This window comes from Bactrocera oleae, chromosome 5, assembly GCF_042242935.1.
Source record: "Bactrocera oleae isolate idBacOlea1 chromosome 5, idBacOlea1, whole genome shotgun sequence".
Lineage (NCBI taxonomy): Eukaryota > Metazoa > Arthropoda > Insecta > Diptera > Tephritidae > Bactrocera > Bactrocera oleae.
The window spans coordinates 26,309,135-26,328,058 of record NC_091539.1 but is presented as its reverse complement, the minus strand read 5'-3'; the positions used below and the strand labels follow the sequence as shown (position 1 = coordinate 26,328,058).

The 18,924-nt window shown below is 35.7% G+C and overlaps 1 long non-coding RNA gene across 12 annotated transcripts in view; it reads right to left on the bottom strand.

The window, feature by feature from the left end:
* Nucleotides 1-8,139: 8,139 nt before the first annotated feature.
* LOC106624049 (uncharacterized) overlaps nucleotides 8,140-18,924 on the bottom strand; it is a 44,937-nt gene continuing 34,152 nt past the window's right edge. For 5 of the 12 annotated variants that reach the window (XR_011396656.1, XR_011396659.1, XR_011396660.1 and 2 more), the window contains 4 exons: nucleotides 11,600-13,072; nucleotides 11,512-11,535; nucleotides 9,949-11,456; nucleotides 8,140-9,697 (listed from right to left, as the gene is read on the bottom strand). This is a non-coding gene — a long non-coding RNA (uncharacterized lncRNA). Of the gene's footprint in view, nucleotides 9,698-9,948; nucleotides 11,471-11,511; nucleotides 11,536-11,599; nucleotides 13,073-18,924 lie in introns of all 12 variants that reach the window. The other 7 variants (XR_011396663.1, XR_011396666.1, XR_011396658.1 and 4 more) reach the window with 7 other exon arrangements.

The window sequence follows — 18,924 nt, the reverse complement described above, 5'->3', positions numbered from 1 at the left end:
TAATGACTGGTGTTATAAGGATCGAGCCGCTAATCGCGGAGAATTATGACTCGTCGAAATTACAAATGCGGGCCATATTAATTAATTCCGCTATACTGCTTACTCTCAGTAACGAAATTTCTTTTGTGATCATCATTTGGTCTTTTATGGGTTTGTAATGCTGCCTTAGTTTAGCTTTACAAGTTGCCCGATCTTGTGGTTTGTTTGCAAAAATTTTTTTGCTGAACCACCAATTTTTAAGTCATAGATCACCCTAAAAACTTTTTCTTCCTGCTCTACATAGCCCCTTCGTACTCTGTCAATAGCCTCAATGAGGGATGGCAATTGTTTTACATTCACTTCGAAAGGAGCTAGACATTTTAAGCTCTTTTCGACTCTTTGCTAATTGTAAATTGATTATTATTTTTCATTTTGCGCAGTTATCTGCGTTAAAGATGCTAAGCATCGAGTTATCAGTTCTATTTGGTCTGCCATTATTTTCCTTACTGGGTCTTTTTACTCAAAATTATGCAACCATTTTTTTTGTTGTTTTTAATTTTCTTAAGTTTATAGTACAAACCATACCATACATAACATACAAATAATTGTTTTTCGGAAAAATGCTTTTGTAAGATGAATCTGAGGTTCATTACTTTTGGCATATATGTATTTTTATATATTAATGTACTTAAGTTTAGTTACTTAAAAGTTTAATATCTATATTTGTAAAATTGGCTGTGCAAGCCTATTTTATGTATTGTATGTGCTAGTGTGTTAGTCTGTACCTTGCTGTTGTTGTTGCCCTTACTGCTACTGTTGCTTGCTGCTACTGCTGTTTATTATAAAATTCTTCTCTTGCAGTTATTGCGACTGACATACGGTTTTCAGCAGGAAAATCTCAGGAATCACTTCTTTGTTTTTTTTTTATGGATTATATATATATCTTTTATACATATATCACTTTTTAAACAATTGAGTTTAGTTCTCTGATTTTTCCAAAAAAAAATTGATCTTTGAAAAGGTTCTATTAAGCTTTTACTTTCCTGCGCCTTCGCTATATTACAATTTGCAGAATTTGCGTTTACTTATAAGTTGTTAAATTGTTTGCTGTTGCTTTGGAGAATTTGTGTTTAGCTTCCAACGCCCATATTAAAAATAATCATTACATTAAATTTTTTTGTAGTTTAAAATCACAGCACTTGATTCTGCTTTTACTTTAACAATTTGTAATTATTTTTTTGTCGTTTTCGAACTGGAACACGGAACGTCGATTGCGCCAATTACGTATTTGATTCTTTGATTAAAAAAACTACGGAAAGTACCGTACTGTGCGGCTTATCGTCTAGTTTATGTATAACTTTTCTACTTATTATAAAACTACATTTCGCTTAATTTGTTTGCAGCCGCTGTGCTTACTCGACGTTTCTGAACATCGACAACTCGACATAATTTAAAAATATTCCTTATGTGGTAATATGGTATTAAATGTATATAATAATTAATATGAAATATATACACATAGGCAATAAAGTCTGCGTTCACCCGACACTATTTTTTAAGTGAAGTAAAAACACAATGTAAATAGGTGTATTCATATTTTCATTTTTGTGATAACGAGATTTTAGTGTAAAGAAAAGTAAACAGGCACCATTAAGTCTGCGTTCAGCTTTAAAATTAGTTACAAAAGTATTAAAAATGATAAAGAAAAATTAAATTCAATATTTTGTTGGCGCGTTGTTTTAAAACCTCGCTCAATCGATTTGGCATTGATCTTACCAACTTATCTGTTTCCTCAGCTGTAATCTTGGACCATTCTTCTTTCACACCACTTCGCAAAGCCTCTTTACTTGTTATTGTATGCAGACAAATTCTTTTTTCCAACAGATCCCATAGATGCTCAATAGGATTGAGGTCAGGTGATTGAGGGGGCGTTTTAAGTTGTCTGGGAGCATTGTAAAAGGGTCAAAGTCTAACAATTTTCGCAGTATGCTTCGGGTCATTATCTTGTTAGAACCAAAACGTCGAAGATAATCCAAGATTCTCTGCACTTTGTTTCAAATTGTTTTTTAAAATGTTCAAATAACCCCATTTATCCATTGTGGATTCAATAAATTCAAGCTGACCCACACCACCAGCCGCCATGCAACCCCACACCATAATTCCGCCACCTCCATGTTTAACTGTACCAACAAGATTTTTCCTTTCAAGGGCAGTTCCTGACTTGCGCCACACAATTTGTCGACCTTTTATTCCAAAAAATGCAAAATTGACTTTTATCCGAAAATATTACTTGTCTCCAGAATTCCGGCGACTTATTTATATAATTATGAGCAAATTCAATGCGTTTTCGCTTGTTTACAAATGAAATATTTGGTTTCTTTCGAGCGACTATACCATGATATCCAGCTTTTCGAAAAAATTTTATAGCAGTTTCGGCACAAATTGTTTTTTTAATGGTTATATTTACGTTTTCAATAATCTTTGTGGACGTAATTCGAGGGTTAACTTTCACCATATATATTATTTTCCGTTCTTCCCGGGCTGATAGTATTTTCGGACGGCCAGATCACGGTTTTGACGTTAAAATTCCAGTTTTTTTTAAATTGTTTACGTCGCGCTGGACAGAAGAATACGTTCTTCCAATAGTTTGAGAACGAACAAATTCATGAGAAGTAACGGTAGTATCAATTTAAGCTAGGTTAGGTTAGGAGGTCGATCCCAGAAAGGATCCCACTTGGACAGCTTAAGACGCGGGTACGTTGTGATACCTACAAAACTCCTATACTCTGGATCAAAAGACCATTACAAGTCGACGAGACGCTTTGTGCTTACTACAAACTTGTTAAGACGGCCAATATCCATTTCGGATAAGTATTCAGGTCCGCCAAAAGTGTGATTGCCGATATATTTGAATCGCAGCCTAGCGAAAGCCAGACATTGGAGGAGAAAGTGCCGGGATGATTCCACCTCGCCCTCCTCCATGCAACTTTGGCAACTAGCATCGGGTAGTACTCCAAGCCGTACCGCATGAGTGCCCATTGGACAGTGTCCAGTGAGAACTCCTACCATAGCGGCGAGATGCACTTTGCTCAGGGCGAGAAGTTCCCCCGACCTCCTGCGATCCACTCTTGGCCAGAAGTATCTCGCGGTCGCACAGGACTTGGTCGTCGACCAGCGTCTGCTGAGTGCACGCGAGGTCCATTGATCCAAAGCTAGAGCGCAAGACGCTAACGGAGATCCAACCCGATCCCATTCCGATGTGAGCGATGAAAAGGTGCCCCCCCTGGCTAGCTCATCGGCTTTGCAGTTTCCAGCGATTCCGCTGTGACCAGGCACCCAAACGAGCCTGTTGTTGAAATAGCCAGACGCTATCTCTAAAGAGGACAGACACTCCTTGACTAGCTTTAATTGCAGGGTTCGCGCACTCAAAGCTAGTATTGCCGCCCTACTATCGGAGTGGATTCTCACTTCTACAAACGAGGCTGCACTACGCAGCAGTACTTTAACCGCCACCTTGATAGCAGCCACTTCCGCCTGAAAAACACTAAAGCTAAGACTGACGGAGAGCTCCTTGCAGAAAACCCCCCTTCCAACCTTCCCTCCTAGCCTCGATCCATCCGTGAAAAAGCTCACTGCGCCTCTTCTCCAGCGGCTTCTTCCCATCCACATGTCCCTCCAGTGACGCAGTGATCTATATTTTCCGGAATGCAGCTGAAGGAGGAAAGAATTTCGGAGTGTCCTTGTTCGGACCCCTTCATAAGCCCAGCTTCCCTGAGCCTTAGAGCACACTTCGCGGCAATGCACCTACCGGCAATGTCCACAGGTGCTATGTTGAAAATAGCATTAAGAGCTATTGTAGGTGTGGTCCGCAGTGCACCGGAGATTCCGATGAGCGCCGCTCTTTGGACCCGCTCAAGCTTTTTAGCCAGTGTGGACCTTTCGAGCGCCCTCCACCAGACGAACACACTTAACTACGGTTTCGTAGAGCCAGAACACCACCTTAGGTGAGAGTCCTCGCCTTTTCCCTATAGCCCCTTTGCAGCAGTATAAGGCGACCGATACCTTCTTAACTCTCTCCTCAATGTTTGGTCTCCAGGAAAGTTTTCTATCGAGGATGAGCCCTAGGTATTTCACTTTCTCAGCAGGTTGAAGAAGTGAACGCCCGAAGGAGGGGAGAGGCACATTTGGTATCTTATACCTCCTGGTAAATAAAACCATTTCGGTTTTACTTGGGTTGACGCATAGGCCGCTTCTATTCGCCCAGCTAGATACCACGTTCAGGTACCCTTCGGTGAGCTCGTAGACGGTATTCAGGACTTTTCACTTAACCATAAGAACCACATCATCAGCGTAGGCTGTCACCCGACAGCCTTGCGTCTCGAGTTCTATAAGTAGGTTGTTTACCACCAATATCCAGAGCAGTGGGGAGAGCACTCCCCGAGTTCCCCTATTCACTTTTCTGGTTATCTTGGCACCACCCCACTCCGCTGCGACACATTTTTGAAGGCCCCCTCGATGTCGAGAAAAGTGCCCACAGCAAATTCTTTGTGCTTGAGAGCTATCTCCAGCTATGACACTACATCATGCAAAGCAGTGTCGACCGACCTGCCTTTGATATATGCATGCTGCGCCCGTAACAGTTTACCCCTCGGTATTCTGCTTCTAATGTACAGATCCATAAGCCTCTCTAATGTTTTTAACAAAAACGAGGATAGGCTGATGGGTCTGAAATCTTTTGCACCGACGTGAGAGCTTTTGCCGGCTATGTGTATATATGTATGTGTATATACCCAACAGTGTTTGTTTAAAATCATCACGTTAACTTTTGCTTTAGAAAAAATACTTCACACCATTTCGACTTTTCGTCTATATATGTATGTTACAAAATATTTTGCGCCGACATGAGACGCACATGTCAGCCCCCAACGCGACGGGTAAAAGATAGCTATTTCGTTATCTTTGGTTATTAAAATTAATGCATTTGTTATCCGATAGGCTACATTTGTTCTAGCCGCGGGGAAAAATTAATTTTTTTTCCTGTTTCACTACACGTCAGTGTGATATCTTACTTGCTCTCTCTAATTGCTCTTGCGCAAATGCTACATATATTTTACTGCTCTAATTTGCCAACTATTTTGGAAAATTCTTTGTTTGGTTATCCATATGTTTATGAAAATAGTTTGTGCATCGGTTACCTCCTCACTTCCTATTTGGTTACCACTGCCTAACGCATCGGCTACCTTTTTCCTTATAAATAAACCAGTTGAAACTCTTATTTTATTTTTATTTATTTTATCTTTTCTAATATTATATATATGTTTATACAATATAGTTGTATTCTTCCTTTATATTTTTACAAATTATTAGCAATTATTTCTAATTAGCTTTTAAATACTATTATTTATATATACTTACATATATACATTACAAATTAAATTTTTCTTCTTACAATAATTATAACAAATTTTAAGTAATTATCTTAGATTAGCTTTTATACATATGAACAGATCTACAAGTACATTACAAACTAAATTTTCCCTCTTACAATAATTTTTTTATATATGTAAATACTATATTATCATTATTTTTTGGTTAAGAAGTTTATATATGGAGCTTATATATGGTTTATAGATAGTTATTAATAATTGTTTAACCTTTTAAAATTTACAATAGTTATACTAATCTCGCACATTATGTACATACATGTATGCTAATATTAAAATTAATTAATTTAGTACTTAATACTATACTAGTATTGATGATTACACGTTAAAAAATGTCAAAAATTGTACTGAAATTTTAACATACAATCTTTTGTTTATGTATAAATTGATACTAATTTTCACAAAGCCATTCACCACCTTCACTTTACACCTGCCTTTAACATTTATTTTCGAATAAAGCAAAGAAAATGTGATGAAAAAAGTTTGCAAATTTAAAATTTATTAAGAGTTAAATTGAACTTTAACAAATTAAATTAAAGATTAAAGATTCCGCAGAGAAAGAGTCAAAAAAACGTTGTTCACTTCGCAGGTTTACGATGACGGCGATCGATCGAAAAGTTGCGGCAGGAGCTTTCGTATCAAATGTTGACTTGGCGCTCAGGTCTGTTGACGAGACAGATGTGTTTAAGCGAATGCGTTGTTTACGCGGCGTAGTGTCATAACGAATGTTTGTTGCTTGGCGGTGTGGGGTGTCGTCGTTTGGTGACATCTTCCTGAGTGTGGTGGTGTTCTCAGGTGTGATATGTAGTAGTAGGGTGCGCCAGTTTTTGCCAAGTAGAGTGGGGTGTTTAGTTACTGAGGCTTAGCTCATTTAAACATTCTGGGCACCCTAGGAGAATATATTGCCTAGTTTTACACAAATTTACTAAAATGATATATGTGAGTAGTCGAGGGTGCGGGGGGGTCACATGGTGATGGAGTAATGTTATATCCATATTTATCTGTAGTATTATCTTGTATGCATTTTAATATGCATGTAGGTGCTTTAAGGTAAGTAACTTTTTTTTCTTTGGGTTTCTTTTATAATAATATTATTATTATTATTATTTGTATTGTTGGTTTAACATTTCATTACCATCGGCTTATTAAGGTTAGCAATTCCACGCCTGGCTCAGATTTGACCAGAATGGGTGCTCCTTTGAAACCTTTGAGGGATCTTGCGAGAGTGAGGTTTGTGATTTTCGTTAATTTTTTTGAGTGGGATTTGAAGCTTTTTATAGCTGATTCCCATAAACTACCCATATGAGGAGCGCTGAGATAAATGCGACGTTTGCTTTTTGCAAGTCTAGCAGCATCGCTGTATCACCTTGGGAGTTTGGTGATCCCTTAATTTTATTTTTGTGTTGTTCTATAAATTTGAGAACTTATTATACTACTCTAATGGGCTCGGGAGAACGATAAAATCCTTCAAGGATGTTAGTATCATCCAATATTGTGTACTGTGTCGATTTTTCTAGGAGAATTATGTCGCGAATGGACCTGTGTACGTGCGATATAATATATATGTGTTTCATGCTCACGGTGGTCTTTCTAGCCAGGCTATAGCTCATGATTTTTGTATCATTATTGGCGAAAGCCATCCTGTGGTTTTGTAGAAGTCTTCACAATACTGATCTTCTGGAGTTGTAATTGATACAAGGGGGCGTTTTTCTAACTCCCGAAATTTCCTTAATTGTGAATGAAGGTATTCTTTAGAGTATTCATCAACTTGAGTCGTTGATGTGGAAACTGGTTCTGTAACTAGTCCACTTAGAATCCAACCGAAAATAGTATTTTGTGCCAATAGTGTGTTTGAAATTTTCTCAACAATCTCGAGTATTATCTGAGGTATGAGATCGCTGCCTAATAGAATGTCTCTTTGAGCGGGTGTGTTGCAGTTGGGATCTGCTAGCTTTAGATGTGAAACCTTTTGCCAATGCTTGCTATTTATATGATAGCTTGGAAGCATATTTGTTAGTTGCGGTAAGACTATAGCTTCTGCTTTAATTCTCTTCTCCGCTTGGGGGAAATTAAGGTAATGGGGCAGATTTTGTTAGAGTATTGCACTCCTCTTCCGCCCATTCCTATAATTTCAAAGTTGGCTTGTTTTGTTGGCAGTTGTAGCCTATTTTGTGCTATAGACGCTATGAAGGATCGTTGTGATCCTTGGTCTATTAAGGTCCTAAGTTTAAACAGTTCTCCTCGGTGTTCGATGGAGCCGACTGCTGTGGGTAGTAGTACCCTACTTTGATTTTCGCTGTGTAGCGTTTGAGGTTTTAATGCCTTTGAGCACCATGGTGCTTTTTGGCAATTTTCGGGACTTTGGTTTTTGGGAGTTGTTGTTACCACTAAACCTGTGGTTCTTTTTGTACAAGCGCTTCTCGCAAGATTGTAGTTTATGCCCTCTTGTGCATAGTTCGCATGACGTATGTTTATTCTGTTCGGATGTGAATGATTGCGTTTTGTAAAAGCTTCTGCTTAATTTGTTTTTGCTACTAGCTTGGGGTCTATTGAAGCTTCTTTTTAGGTCGTGCTGAACAATTTTTGCTTTAATTAGTTTTTTATCTACCCTTTCAGCGGTTTCGTACTGGATAGTTAGAAATTCTTTCATTTGTTGCCACGTAGGGCATTTCTTTCGTGATGAGAGCGATTGCTCCCACACAAGTAACGATTCATATCTTGCTTTTAGAGCTTCCCAAGCCAAATTAAAATTGTCGTCATTTAGTACGAACTGTTTGACAGATACGCCTGCTTGGCCTTTAGTTTTGTATCGGAGGTGATACAATTTTTGCGCTTTTGATAACTTGGGATGGTTGATGTAAACGGCTGAAAACATGTCCCGAAAGGACGGCCATTCTTCATTACCTCCATAAAATGTTTCTGTGTCACATGCGGGCACCTCGATGTGGATGCCTGAGCTTGCCTCTTGATTTTGTACTTGTGGCAGCTCTACTCTCGGATGTGGAGTATGTGCAATAGCTTTTATTAGCTTTAACTGATCGGAGATCATAGCTTTTGTAGCTTCGTACTGGTCTAAGCAGTTTGCATAATTGGCGAAAGCCGAGATTTTAAAATTTTGTGGTAGATCTGATGACTCAGTTTCTACTATGGCGTCATGAACCGCTTGGAGACGAGTCTAAAAATTGTTAAGATTTTGCTTTTTTATTTCTAATAGCGAAAGATGTACTTTTGAGAATTTTTTTTTGTTTTAAGATAGTTTTAATTTACCACAATGTTTATTTATACGCAATATTCAAATCACTTTTTAGTGAATGTTTAAAAGTTAATAGTTTAATATTACCCAGCGTAGGGTACAAAGAGACAGGCAGATTCTATGCCTTATGATTATATATAATATAATATGAGTACAGATGTTCGCAATACGAAGAGAGCGCGAAACGAAACTAGCAGGTACTTATACAATTATGATTATATGTTATGATACTTATGTTAAAGTTAGTATAGATTTAATAGATATGGATATATGTATGTTTGATTTGTTTTTTCTTTTATATTTTATAATTTTGATTTGGTCTTTTGCTTACGTATTTTTTGCAATCCTGCTTATTGTTTCGTTAAACATAAGGGGCATTGCTAGAAAATGTGGTCAAGTATATGAATACGTTTTTTTTTTTATTATATTCGTTAAATTCGTGTGTTTGGAAACACAAGAGTAAGCATTTTTGTCTTTTTCTTCAGTATATGGATATATTTATATATATATATAAGTATATTATATATTGTATTCTTTTTGATGTAAATAGTGACCCAAACTGTTTTCGGGTTTTTCCGTAAATTAACCTAAAACTTACAACAGTCTGGTAACCGTTTTATAATGTTAGTAAAACGGATTTTGAATTACGTATTACATGCGGCGATCGATCGAAAAGTTCCGCGCAGGAGCTTTCGTATCAAATGTTGACTTGGCGCTCAGGTCTGTTGTTGAGACGAATGTGTTTAAGCGAATGCGTTGTTTCCGCGGCGCAGTGTCCTAACGAATCTTGATCCTCTAATGTGGGGACCATCCTTATTGTTGCTTGGCGGTGTGGGGTGTCGTCGTGTGGTGACATCTTCCTGAGTGTGGTGGTGTTCTCAGGTGTGATGTGTAGTAGTAGGGTGCGCCAGTTTTTGCCAAGTAGAGTGGGGTGTTTAGTTACTGAGGCTTAGCTCATTTAAACAGTTTACTTCCCTTAACATTTTATTTGGTTACCAAACAAATGTTTAACATGGGTTACCTATGTTGAGGAAACCAAACAAAATGTTAAAATTTCAGCTGATGACATATTATAAAAAATAATTTTAGGTTAATATGAATAAATCTTCCACTTTAAATTTTCTGCTAAAATAAACCCGAAGAAACAATTTGTAGTAGCAATTCCAATAAATAAAGTATACGTACACGTATTTAACATAGAAGCATACAGTATTTGCCAGTTATAATTATATTATTTATATAACATTTAGAGGAGTTTTATAATTTACTTACTTATTCAGGTTCCCTCCACTATTTTGATTGATGAATCCAGCATTTTTTGTTAACAATTCAATCCCACCACAGACGGAAGTCCTCCGCTGCATACTTCGTGCCCAGCATGGGGCGCACCTAATACTGAAACAGCAGTGTGGCGTTCATATTGGCCAGTTTCGAAAGATGATCGTTGCCCATCACGCTGCAAAAGATCGATCTAAATATGCGCTACAAATTGCAAGGCAACATTACCTAGAGGAGGCAAAACAATGTAAGTAATAGGGCTTTCCATCCTTAAAACAGAAAATAAGGTAGCTTCCCTTGGAATCATCATTGGGTAAAACTCTCGCTTTGATTACATTATCGGTGAAAACTTTTCGCTTATAACTTTTATTGTACCAATCGAATTTTAACAAATGCTTTATTGGATAACACGGGTCAACACGAAATTTGACCTCGACTTGAAAGTGCAATATATAAATAAAAATTTATGACGAAGATGAGTTACTTTTTTGAGATAGATTCTTTGGTGGCTCAGGCACTGGTCGAGTCAGGACAAGTGGAATTGGAGCAGAAGAAGATGCAAGGTCAGGATAATCGACAGATTTTGCATTTTTACCTTTACGTCGTTTACTCGGGTTAACAAAACAAAAGTAGCAATCATGGACATGGTTCCTTTATTCACGCCAAATTCTTGGTGTCGCAAACTTCATAGACCTTTTTTCACCTCGATACCAGCCTAAACTATAGAATTTAAATAAATTTCTATTACAGTAGATTCGCCGCTCAAAAATTGCTCACCTTCCAAACATCTTTTACAATAACCACAAGCAACATGTGGAGTCCATGATTTATCTTGATTTCGAACATTACAGTCAAAATATGCTTCATAGGCATCGCAGAGAACTTGACATGACTTTTACTCAAATTTAGTGTCTCTAACTTTCATAAATTCACCACATATATAACAAAATGCATCAGCATTGTATTTACACTTTCTCGATGACATTTTAACATTTTCTGGATATGTACGAAGCACCTGATCGTTATTTACCACTTGAGTGCCATTTGAAGGCACTCTCTGAATATAAAAGCTCCACTCCAATCTCGCGGTATTTTGAATGCAATAAAACTAATTAAAATTTTTAAAAAATTGAATAAAGTTTATTATTATTATAACTATCCAAAAGCAAACTTTATATCAAAAAAAAGTATTTCTTTTCGTTTTTGTGTCTAAATAATCGAAAAATCATAGTATAAAGTTTAGGACAAACAACAGTTATTTTTTTGATGACCCGTGTAATTGGCAGTTGGTAAATTTTGAAACTCCACGGCGTAAACGTAGAACTCATAAGGTGTTAAACCGGCAACCACAATAAAAACGCTTTGTAAAACACAAGCACATAAAGCCGCAATTAAAAATTTACATTGGTAGCGCTAAAAGTAAAACGTTAACAAATAACCGTTTTGTGTAAACATGTTAAAAAAAATTGTATTTGTACAACCAAGCACATCAGAATTTCTACCTGCAATTACATGCCTAAAAAATTTATAGAAACAACATAAAATTCAAGTACTTACCTTATTCATAAACACCCTTTGATGCTATAAAACAAAATAAAATAATATTGTATACGTATTTAATAAGCAAATCACGAAAAGCGCTTACCTGAAAAAAAATTTTCTAAAGTATGCCTGCCATTGTTGATGAAAAATGATACGGCGTTATGTGCGTCTCTTTCTTATGCATTCAAAATATATGTGTAATGAATGTTGCTACTCTTACAACAGAATTTACCATTTAAAACAACAGAATTTTCCACTTGCAAAACAGTTTTGTAAGTCTAAATTTATTTGTTTTCCGCGAACGTCTACCGTAGCGCACACTTTACCAACACCACTTATTTTTATCGAAAAATTGTTTGCTAAACTTAATTCGTCATTTATTTGCTTGATACTTCAAAATTTTATTCGTACAACCACTCTCCAAACATCATATTTTCTACAGGGGTTGAAAATGCCTTTTCCACTGTATTTAATGTCACTTTCGCCTTTTCGTTTGCATCTTCAATCACACGCGTGTTTTGCTCTTGTGGTTAGTTATTGCAATTTCTCGCAAAATGTCCAGCTTTACGACACCGATGGTACTTTTTTGTTTGCTTTTAATTCGCCGAATTACGATCAACGTACGGTTGATTTCGTCTTTTGTTAATATAAAGCACGTTATTGATTTCCACTTCGTTATCTTTCGATTTTCGTGATTCATATTTTTTGAGAATTTATACACGAAGTACGACCGGCTTCGGTAATTCGTCCCGCGTTTTAACTGCAGACGTTAATGCCTCGTACCACGCTGGCAGAATGTCCAACAAAAAATATTGCTAGTATCTCATCGCAAATCGCAATGATTCTTTCAGCTTCGCTACTGCGCCGAAGAATGCGTTTAGATGTTCTCGAACTTTCTCGTCTTCCGGCATGTGCGACAAAGCTACATGTTTAAACAACATCGATTTTCTAGCTGAACTTTTAGATTGAAATGTCGATAATAATTTCTATCAAACTACACGTGTACTGCTGCCCTCCAAAATCAGCCCTAGCTCTGATCAGCTGATGCCTTTTGATGAGCAATTTTCCACTCCCGGAGCTATGCCTTATCTGTTAGGCGCGCTTTCGTACTGTCAGCATAATCCCACAAGTCGTTAAAAAAAAAGTAATTAATGAACCCTTCAAGAGATCATTAAAACATACTATAGAATCAGATAGGAAACATATAATAGAAACTCTTAACAAAATAAACAAAGAAAAAAATTGAATAAACGAAAGTTTTGGTTTAATGACCAAATGAACAAACTAAAGTTCATAGAAAATATAGTTCAAGAAATACAAGACAATATATCGGCAGCTAAATACGATATGGTACATCCAAGTATGTTAACTAAGGAAGAAATTGAACAATACGAAATAGATTTTTATAAATAAAAATTGGCAAAAGTAGGAGTGGTAGTATACAAAAATAAATTAATAATATTGGCAATTCAGATACCAAGGACCTTCTTGATTGATATTATTCTTCACTGTCTTCCATGCTCAATAAATGTGGTAATATGTCGTTTTTTGAACCGTGCTATACCCATCCTCCAAACTATTTATTTAGCGATTAATTTTAATCGAGCAATTTATTGAAAAGAAATTTTAAAATTAGATTTAAATTCGCAATGTATTTATTAATTATATGAATTATATCAAAATTGTATGACATACTTTTTTTCATTTACTATGAACAGTTGGATAAAAATATGAGAAATAAGAAAAAAAAGAAAGAGAAAAAAAACTAGTGTAAAAAGTTATAAACGATCGAGAACATAAATGATTAAAAGAAAATTACGCTTTACAAATCTTCGAAACTATGAATATATGCATATAATATATCAATGTATTGGTAAATATGTATTAACACGCGTTATTTATTAAAAGGTTTGCAAAGGAAACAATACAAGTATGTTGCAATCTAAGTAGGTACATTTTGTAATGACTGTACGCCTGCGCTTAGCCGCATAAATTTCCACAATTTCGATTTCAAATTACTACTTTTACCTCAGAAAATGAAATGTATATATGCGTTATATGCAAATAATATATATGTGGAAACCGTACTAACATTAACGGCGCCGGGGCGAAGCATTTCCCTCGTTGCTGTATCGAGGAGGCTGTATATTTTAAAAATTTTATATGTATATTTATGTACATTTCTTTATAAACGGACAATTGCGGTATCGACCTGTCTCTTCTCTTATTTTCTTTCCTTTTTTATTTTTCCTTTTTGCAAGCTTGTACGCTTACCTTTACTAAAGGTTTATAAATTAAATTTCTTTTTAAACTTTTAAAAATTCTTCTTTTCCAACATCATATACATTTCTGCATATATATTATATTAAACTTATTTATTGTATAAAAAACGAAGTAATTGCTTTCATAGAGCGTATATAAACGTATTGCTTCACTAACTCAAGGGGGTCGTTACGCACTGTTTGGCTTTCCCGTTCTCACACGTCGGCACCTTAGGTATTTTTATTCACGTCTAAAACTTCAGCTAATTTTTTTTTTGTAAAACATTAGCTATTATTTTCCTTTTATAAAGCTTCACTTGGTGATTTTGGTTTTTTTTTTTCAAAACTCGTTTTTCCACTTCTTATACTTTCCTTTTTTTCGTCCTAAATGTTTGTTCTTATTGTTGTGTTCCGGCGCCTTCTGACATTTAGCAACTCAGTTCGTGTCTTTTTGTTTAAAAATTTCGCTTTTCCTTAATATCCCTTATTTTCTTATACTTGTCCCTCTGTATTATAAGTAACAGAATACTCTCATTCACAATAGTGGAAAAAGTTCCCGAGTGCGAAAAAATAATAGTTTCTTATAGAAAATATTGCAACAAAAAAAAAAATATTAAGTAACCCAGAACATAGTTAGAAATAACAATACAGATACGCACATGAGGAACAGAACTTGGTAAATAGTTGAAAGATCTTCGAACGTAAAGTAATTGGCAACAAGTTCTCGTTCTGAGCATCTAAAGAAAGTTCAACTAGTAACATGGGGTTGCGCTCGACGCTCAGGGAAAGTCTTTCTTGAAGTTTCCTCTTCAGTTACACGTTCAACCTAAGTACGACTTTTTACGTCACTGAGTGCAGAAAAGGATCTCGAGGTACATCAGATGGATGTAGTCACCGCGTTTTTAAATGGGAATCTAGACAAATATATCTACATGGATGAGCGTGTTGAAGAAAATTCAACGTGGTCAACCTGTCGGCTTAAAAAGTTTTACCAAGCATAGCAACAAACCCTAAGTGCCCAGTAAAGAAAGCGAAATACTTATTGAATACAGAAGAATGAACTTTTTACTTTGAGAAGAGGTGTTGTGGAGGCGAAGTAGTTCGTAGTAAAGAGTATTAAAGTAACATATACTTAAAATTACATATATGCGCCTGTTGCAACCCTGCAAATTTTAAATGCTTTTGTACACATTGGAATAAAGTCAGTCATTATTTTATCCTCGGAACTTTGTAAATTGTGCATTTTACATTTCAATAGTCATTTAAAGGAATTCAATTCTTTGCTGGTCCACAAACGGGAACCCAAAACCCGAAAGAAATTACATCTAGCTATTGGTTAAATTCTAGTGATGTATGTGATGAATACATCTATGATCTATCTGCCTTGATATGAGCTATAAAATTATGCCTATTAAATTTTTAAGTGAATTTTTTAAATTAATTATTTATTTATTTCAGCCACCAGGACCTAGAAACACTATTTAGGTACATGATACCTTATATTCTATTCTTATTAACTATTGTGTTAATTATTAGTTATTAACTATTGCATATTAATATTAAATACATGGTTAGAACTATTAATTTGAAAATCTTAAAATCTTTAAGTCTTTAAATTACATTTTGAATCACTAAATAATCTTTAAATAATATTTTTTGAATCGTCTTTAAAACTTTAATTTTAATTTAAAAATTTTTAAATTGCACTGGCCGTAACTATGACACTTTACGCCTTCTTTTTTTTGCAATTTCTTTCAACCAGGTTAGTGCTGCCCTCTCACCTTCAACACTCAGGATTTCCTCCGTTGATAATACGGTTTTTGAGTTTCTGTGCATTTTTGTCTCCAGTGATCTTTGTCGTCAGCCCATGGTTTACTTGCGCCTTCTAACGTCCCACACCTTGCTTTTGCAATTAACGCGTAATCTTCGCTAATTTTTAAGTATTCTGGGACTTCGCCTGAGTATATAGATGAGTATCTTTGGCTGCCTTTGTACAGCCATTCCTCGCGTTTTGACTTCATCTCCAACTGACCTTCCAGCGTCTCTTATTGCATCAACTTCTTCTTGACTGAGTCTATATTCATTTAAAAACTTCAGGCTCACCTTACCTCCTCTTCCTCTGCATCTTTCCACCTGGCACTCCTTGACCAGGCTTTCTTTTTCCATAATTTTGCTTTCGTAATTAACAGCCAGTTTTGTGAATCTTAATCTAAGCTTTTCTCGTTTAGTCTCTTCCAGAAAAATGCAGTCCGGTGTACATTTTTCTAATCCAAGTGTCCAGAGGTATTTCTTCTGAATTTTTTCAAAGAGTTTCCCCTTTTCTTTAGCAAGTTCTTTCTCAAGTGCGTGTCTTAATATGTATTGTAGATATTGTCGATGGTTCCTCTGCTTCTGGATTATTTTCCCATCGATGTCGTTTAATAATCTATCATTCAGAATCATTGCGTAGATCTTATACGCCGTGTTCAAAAGTGCAATGCCTCTGTAGTTTCCCACGTTTTCTTTATCGCCTTTTTTGTTCAGTTTTCCAGTCTTCAGGTATTCCTTCTCCATGCCATATCCTTTTCATTAGGCTGCATATCTCTTGTTGAGTATTACCTTGTGCAAAGACCCATGCTTGATTTGGGATACCATCTTCACCAGTAGCTTTTTTCCTTTTTAGTTTTCTTATTTGCTTTGTTATTTCCTCATCTTATAGATCTTCTTCCTTTTCTTCTTCTTTGTCTTCTTCTCTATTCCAATCGCCTACAGTATTTGCTTGTTTTCCATTCAGCACGAGTATAAAATGTTGACACCATTTTTCCATGGGGATGTCTTTGCTAATTTCTGACCTAGACTTCCTATATTTATTGATGTACTGCCACACCTTCTTTTCAGTATTTGCATTTTTTATTTCTGCAATCTCGTTTTCTTTCATTTTACTTTCTTTTTCAAGGCATAGTTTTCGGAACTCCTGGCTTTCTTTTATGTAATCTTCTTTTGTTGCTTGGCCGTGCCTCCATTTTATTAACTTAGTTTTGACCTTTATTTTCTTACTTTTGCATTCTTTATACCACCATTTTTTCGGCTCAATTTCAGCTATCTTTCTTTTCCGTGTTTTCTTACACATATTATTGTTGATGACTTCTTTTAATTCTTCCCAGTTTTTATGGATGGTAGCATCTTCACTGAATACATTATTTATAGTAGTAAGTTGGAACTTCTTTTTACTGTCATTATCCCATATTATTTTTTCCCCAGATTCTGTTGATTCTTTCTTGCTTTTGTGGGCTAGTTTACTCTTCAATTTTTCACATAATGGGCATGTGGTCTGATTCAACTCTATCCAACACTTTAAATTATTTTACCTGTACTAAGTCTTCAACATCTATTATTACGTAGTCAATCACAGACTGTCCTGATTCGACACGAAATGTGAAACTTCCGTCTTCATCACCATTTGTGTTTCCATTTAGCACACACCACCCTTCTTTTTCTATAATACTGATTAGTAGCTCACCTTCTGCGTTGCACTTGTTGTCTTTTGATTGTCTTTGTATACCCTCTTCTTCGGGTCCTGCGTATAAGCTACCTTTGTGACCTGTTCTTGCATTGAGATCACCACCTACCATTTTTTTCCCCTATTCTGATTCCTCACATATGTTTTTTAGCACTTTTTTTAATTTTACCTTGATTGTAGACTGTCCATATTACCCACTTATCATCCCTTATTTTGACAACATTTTTCACCGCCCCGTCAAACTCAAAATTATTATCTTCAACTACAATGTCTTTTCTTACCCCAGTTATTATACCACCACTAGCTCTCCCTTTCTTTTTTTCTCTTTTCGCTGCTTTACACTTCCACTCGTACTCTTTTAGGAGTCTTTTAGCTAATTTTTCCCATCCCTTACTTTCTACCCATGTTAAAGTTAAACCGATTACATAAGATTGTCTAAGGAAACTCCAAAAATCCGTATTTTTTGACCTAAGCCTACAACATTCCAAAACACCACTTTAAACTCATCGCCTCCTGTTTTATTGGCCCTGTCTATTAAAAATCCCACTTTTCTATTTTACTTTTTATATAATATGTTGCCACGAGAGCCATTTTCCGTTGACACACATTTTTCTATATCCAACTTTAACAGTTTTTTCTTATTTCTTTCGCTTCTTGAGCTATTCTCCACTGCACTTCTCTTTCTTCACCCGTGGGACCTTTTGTGTGTTAAGTTTCTTTCTTTTTCACTTTAAGTCTTAGATTTTATGCTTTGTTGGCTTTCTTGAATTATAAGAAAAAGCCCTACTAATTTCAGATTATGTAGACTGTAAAATTTTAATTTTTTATTATTAATTTATCTTTAGTAATTAGGATAGATTTTTCACACAACCTTCCACTAAAACTCTCTCTGATTTTTTTTATATATTCTTTTGGATTACATATAGCCTTAACAGTTTTTATTTTGTTTCAGATTATATATTATATAAACAATCAGTTTATGTTGACTTTAGAAATAAATGCAACAGCAAATGTATGTAAAATAAAATATGTTATATGTATACCTACAATATCAATTTAAAAATTTTGTTTCAAATTTTGAGAATATTTTAAATTAGGAAAAATTTAACCCTGTGTCAGCTGACAATTAGGGAAATTAGAGCAGTTCAGCTAAATGTTTTTTGTATAACTCTGCTGAATGAATGCAAAAGGGATGCAGATCGCACGTATATGTACGTGTAAGGAGAAAGTGATGAGGATTGTCACGCCGCCTATTTCGCGATCACCAGTTTTGAAGGTTTGAAAACATAGATTACTAGCAAGCAAGAATAAAAACGTATTATGGCAGCAACAAAGAATATGATCTCTCTTGAGAGAAGTAGAAATTATTCTACCTCTGTTCGACGACAATCCTCGTCTTCAAGTGGCATATCATATAATATATATAGAATAAATTCTATTTGCCACAGTATAAGCGAATAAAGCTAGAAAATATTTTTACATTTTGGCTAAATGACCTCTCAGTCCCCCCTCACCATAAGACACTGTCACACCACACCAATTCACATCCACTTCACCACACCTACTTACCATAAATTCCACACCTACATACCATACATTCCACATCACTACACCATGCACCAACACGCACACAAATACAACTTAACATCGATCACACCACCATGAAGA